General features: G+C 38.6%; 1 long non-coding RNA gene across 1 annotated transcript; it reads right to left on the bottom strand.

Annotated features, from left to right (window-relative positions):
* Positions 1 to 4,362: 4,362 nt before the first annotated feature.
* On the bottom strand, positions 4,363 to 5,332 carry LOC141642577 (uncharacterized). The gene is made up of 2 exons (XR_012543353.1): positions 5,089 to 5,332; positions 4,363 to 5,000 (listed from the first exon to the last, which is right to left on the bottom strand). It is a non-coding gene; the product is annotated as an uncharacterized LOC141642577 (long non-coding RNA).
* Positions 5,333 to 5,812: the final 480 nt, after the last annotated feature.

Genomic DNA, 5,812 nt, shown 5'->3' with positions numbered 1-5,812 from the left:
AGAGACCAATTTTCAAGTTGTCCAAAAACAAATCCCGCCAGTAATTTCTATTTCCTTCGTCCTTACCCAGTACCCACCATCCCATAACTCCCTTCTCCACTTCGACAACCACAACCATCACCCGTCGCATCTTCCGGCCATCATGGCAACTGTCGGAATCTGACGATTCTATTATTGCTTGATACGCCGACGAACCCAACCAACCGCCAGCTTTATTCGTCACCATCGTCGGCGACGAAGGCGCAAACGGAGACCATTATGTGGCTCAAAACTTCCCGATAACCTCGTGGGATCAAATAATTTTTTTAAATCTTGCTTCGTTTTTGGTAGATCTAACATTTCAATCGAGTGAGAAAAAAAATTAATTAGCCTGTGGTTACGATGTGTGGTAGTGACACGTGGGTTGCGTTGGCCGTCGTGGTGATGGGGCTATCGCTGACGAGGGGATTCGAATAGGGGAGAGGTCGCCGGTAGGAGGAAGTTCGCCTGTGAAGGTCGGTGATATATGGACGACGTCGTTTAGGGGTCGGTGTTGATATTGGTGGTGATGATTAATGGGTAAGGTTAGTTTGACGGTGTTACGTGGTGGATCAGGTGTTAGTCGTGGGTGAGGTTGTCAGTGGTGGTGGTCGTGAGGTGTGAGTGGTGGTTGCATAATATATGACCGTAGATACGCAAGCTAGTACTACAAGATACACAAATCTACTTGTGTATCTGGATTATTAATTTATGGTACCACATGAATGCGATGAATGGAACATATCAAATACGCAGTAGCATTCGTTGTTGCCTCTGGATGCAAGGAATTAGATCTCTGGATGCAAGAAATTGGAATAATTAGACGTTAAGCAATGCTCAAATATTCAAGCTTCTGGATTCTGGGTTCTTGCCAACTACTATAAGAACATCTGGAATTAATTAGTTTACTGATGCAATTTACTTCAATTTACATTGTCAACTTTAAGAATTTAAAAGATAAATTGATCCTATAACAAACTTGGCTAAAAAATTGTTTGGATTTGTGATCCTAATGTTTTATGTCCCCTTTTGCAGGCATCCACTGACTTAATATCAAGCATTTTGTATATGCTTAGTGCTCTTCGATTGATCCAAACCTTTGATGTACAGTCTGAGGGGTGGTCGACCATATTTTGACTTGATTTTGAGCTAGGGAGCAAACTAACCTATATGCATCACTAGAAAACTGCATTGTGCAAAAGAAGGTTCAGTAATGTACTTACTTACTACAATGCGATCTTGTTGGTTAACTCCATAATTTTCGGTATAGAAGTTCTCATATCGTGAAAAATCAGTTTTTATAATTGAGAATGTGTGCTTTTCCCAATTTAGAGAAAGGAGAGTAATGATCTTGAAAACAAAAAGGAAAACGATTTAAATTACCCTTAATTTGCATGATTCTTCTTCATTTTCCAAATGTCATTCAACAATTCACCATTAACAATGAATTCGTCAATTAATCATATAAGACTACAGTATTAACTAGGAAATTAAACTTACGGCTCAAATAATCAATAATCAATGAATTTAATTAAAAGTTGATATGTGAGAACATGAGATACTGAGAACATAAAGAATCTCATAAATTAAAAGTTGATAATTAACATTGACTTTCTTTGCTAACCTATGTGATGATCTTATGAATTTAAACGAAGACGGACTTAGTATATAGGTAGTTATAAGAATATATCTAGTAACTTAAAGGAGTGTATCTAGCTAATTAAAGGTATGTATCTAGTAACTTAAACAAGTGTATCTAGGTAGCTAAATGTATGTATCTAAAAACTTAAAGGAGTGTATCTAGTTAGCTAGAGATATGTATCTAGCAACATAAACGAGTGTACCTAACATTTAATGGTTTGTATCTAGAAACTCAAAGATATCAAACGAGAGGATGGGTATCCTAAATTTATCATTGGATACGAGTTTGAACAACAGACACTCGATTAGCATGGACCAATAATTAGTTTTGGGTATATGTCTTATTTAGATCAGTTTCACGTTTATTAGGGTCTTAGAAAGACATGTAGTAAGCAACAACTATTAGCTTGGTTTCATCCTCTTATTTTTGACTAAGTAATGACTAGTAGTAGAATTAGCTGATGATCTACCCGTTCATGATGAGTGATGGCATTATGGTCTTGTCTAATGAAAGATAATTGGATGATTTATAGTAGGAGTATAACATATAAATGAGAGTCTAAAGATTGTATAGGATAAATGCTTGTTCACTTGGTGCAGTAACATTTTTGATAGAATGAGTTCATAGAACAAGAACAAAGCTTCATCTTAAAACAATTATTGCACGATTATTGTATTTTGTCTATAACATAAGATATTTAGTACTCCCTCCCACGTACAAGTACTATTAAAAAAAAGTGTACGATTTATTGAGTATAAATATAAATAATAAGGATCGCGTATAATAATATATATTTAGCAAGATATGTGTATTTAACAAGGTAAAGGAGTGTATCTAGCTTTCTAAAGATGTGTATCTAGTAAGGTAAATGAGTGTATCTAGCAAGGTAAATGAGTGTATCTAAGAGGGTAAATGAGTGTATCTAGCTTATTTGAAATGTATATCTAGCGAGATAAATGAGTGTATCTAGTAAGGTAAAAGAGTGTATCTAACAAGATGAAAGAGTGTATCTAAGAAGGTAAAAGAGCATATCTACCTTGTAAAAGATGTGTATCTAGTAAGGTAGATGCATGTATCTAGCAATTTAAAGAGGTGTATCTAGCTTCCAAGGTAAAGGTCGGCCAACGATTGTGACAACTTATTTTCTAAAGTAGGACGGGAAAGGGTTTCTGGTGAGTGAACCCTTTGCGAGGTGGAATGAGATCATAATAGGAGGACGGGTCTTTAACTAGAGGTATGTTTCTAACAACCCTTTGCAATGAATGGAATGAGATCATAATAGCATGCTTTTATTATGAGTGTCAAGATAGAGCATCATCAACGAAATGATCCTCATACACTGAAAATAGTTGATGTTTGTAAATGACTAAATGACATTGTTACTGGTAAAACTACTTCGTTTGGAAGTATTGCACTATCGGCATACAGCCATACAAGGATGCCAAGTCCATTCTCACTATTTTACAATTGTTTGGCCCTTTCTATTAAAGCAACTATGGTAGAGCCAACTAGGGATGGCAATGGGTAGGGTCTGGGTAGGGTCCGCCTAGACCCGGACCCGACCCGAGATTTTTCCTTTGGACCGTCTCGACCTGACCATGCAGGGTCTAAAATTTGAGGACCCATACCCGGACCCTATGGGTAAGGGTAGGTCTGCAGGTCTACCATGGTCCGAGTTTCACCACTTTAATAACAAGATTAACAGCTATGGGGTCTATAATATTAAAAAAAATTCATACTACTTTAACATTATGAGTTTATTAATCTGCCGTTAATGGTGGTTGTCGGTCGCCGGTTATTAGAGAGGTGGTTGTCAGTCGCGTATCAGTGCTGTGGTGGTGGTTTTCTTGTGTCAGTGGTGGAGTGGTGGTATTGTCAGAAGAGTTTGGTTGGGTTTTATCACTTTATGGGATGGGGGAAGAGAAAGAGACTTTAGTTGGGTTTCTACAGTCTGCCAGTATGAATTCAGAAAAGTTGTAATTTTGATTTTTTTCCTTTAATAAAGGGTCTAAGGGTCGGGTATGGGTCTCATAACTTAGACCGGACCCGACCAAAATTTTCTTAAGACCCATACCCGACCCATACCCATTGGGTCTGAAAAAATGAGACCCATACCCGACCCGTTAGGGTCCGACCCTCAGGGTCTGGGTCGGGTCTCCGACCCACTGCCATCCCTAGAGCCAACACATTTACAGCAAGTTTCCCACTGAAGAACAATGTGAGATGTTGGACGCTCAAAAACTGAAGGTAAATAACTGAGCACAATAACAAAATTTGGATCCAAACCCAACCCGAAGTATTGATTAATTCAGTTTTGCAGTCCAATTTTTCATCAACAAGAATTGATTAATTCAGCTAATTCACTAAGCGGACTTTGTGATGATTTTATCAGTGAAATGACTGTAAATCAAATATAGGTTTGCAAGAATGACGACAATTTTTGGATCTTGGAAAGATATTAAAAGCAGCAATAACAGTGAGCATGTTTACATAAATGCATTGATTAATTCAGCTAATTCACTAAGCCCAAAATTAGTGGGTACTCCAAAGTAGAGGTTATACCTCATTTTTACATCAACCCTTCAAGAGTTAAGAGTCTTACTGCACAAAGTTCACGGTAAAACTATGTTTACTACTTGTATTACTCCCACTTTAACACCTGAAATGCCTCACTGAGCCATGTTTACAGAAATGCATTTGACAAAATGTCATCACTCATACCCATTTATAATTCCCTGCCCATCTTTTCTCATTCAATTTTCTAACATTTAAATTTAAGAGCATTTCCTGAGGTAATTACTGCTCAAATTGAGCGCTCCTGGTGTGAACCAACTACCAAGATATCCATATTACTACCTCAGATACATATTCGCACAAAAAAAACTACCTCAGGTACATATGGTATTACGACCAAATACACTGCATATGCATCGTCGCACTCCATATTTTCAATCATCGGTGAAGTTGCCGACCATCACAGATTGCCGAAATGAACTGTGTAGCCACCACCTCCAGTGCGACCAACCACAACTCATACCATTTACCAGACGCCACCCTGAGACTCCATACCAATTACCTATGACCTTACCATTGTAAAAAGAATCAGATATAAATGGGCATTTGAGGAGAGCTCAATGATGCGACTGTGATGTAGTCGTTCGTCAGCTAGTGGAGGGCGCAAGGACTACCACCACTACTAGCAGCAACAGTCCGCCACACATCCCTGATTACCACATTCCGACAACCGACATGAGCTGACACACTCCAGCGACGATCTCGTGATAGCCACTCCTCTGCCGCACTTCCACATCACCACCTCACACACCGACGATCAATCGTGCTAACCCACAACACCATAAATCAAGTTGTTTTCAAGTTATGATCTGAACATTAGATCTGTAAAATTAACGAAATAAAATCTTAGATACCTAGTTGCGTCGGTTACATCATCGAAGAAGGTGGTTTCATTGAAGAAAGGACAACGAGGATCGTTGACAACGCTGCCGTCGATGATGGAGAAATCGTTGAACGAAGAGCACCACAATGGCGGCGTCGATGATGTTGCTCAGTGAGGCTAGGGTGACGGTCGAAGTGGCGCCCTATCTCCGGCGTCGGTTTCGGTGTCGGCGTCAGTGTCAATTGCTTGCGGGGGTGAGAGTGAAATGGGTGAGCGAGGAGGGAGTAGTGCGGGACTGTGTGTAGAAGGAGACAGAGTAGTTGGAAATTTGGGTTTTTTGTTTAGTTCGCACAATTCGCATCGAACTTTAGGTTCGAACGAGATCCTATTTCTATATATATATATATATATATATATATATATATATATATATATATATATATATATATGATTAGGGATCATATGAAACCAATCAAGATAATGAAATCATGAGAACCACTTACAACCCTTAGATCTTATAAAAAAAGCGACTACCGAGATAAACTCGCCTATTCCCCCAATCCCCAAATCCTCCAACACTGCATTTTCTACAATTGCTTTCTCGCTCTTTTTTTTCTTCTCACTTCGATAATTGCGATAGATTTCTTCATTCACTGATTTAATCTCCCGATTATATTCGCAGATTTCACTGTAAGTTCATCATCTTCGCTCCAATATTTCTCTCTTTTGTATGCAATTCACGTATCGTTTATTTC

Source organism: Silene latifolia, chromosome 2, assembly GCF_048544455.1.
Source record: "Silene latifolia isolate original U9 population chromosome 2, ASM4854445v1, whole genome shotgun sequence".
Classification (NCBI taxonomy): domain Eukaryota; kingdom Viridiplantae; phylum Streptophyta; class Magnoliopsida; order Caryophyllales; family Caryophyllaceae; genus Silene; species Silene latifolia.
This window is presented reverse-complemented; position numbering and strand designations above follow the sequence as displayed.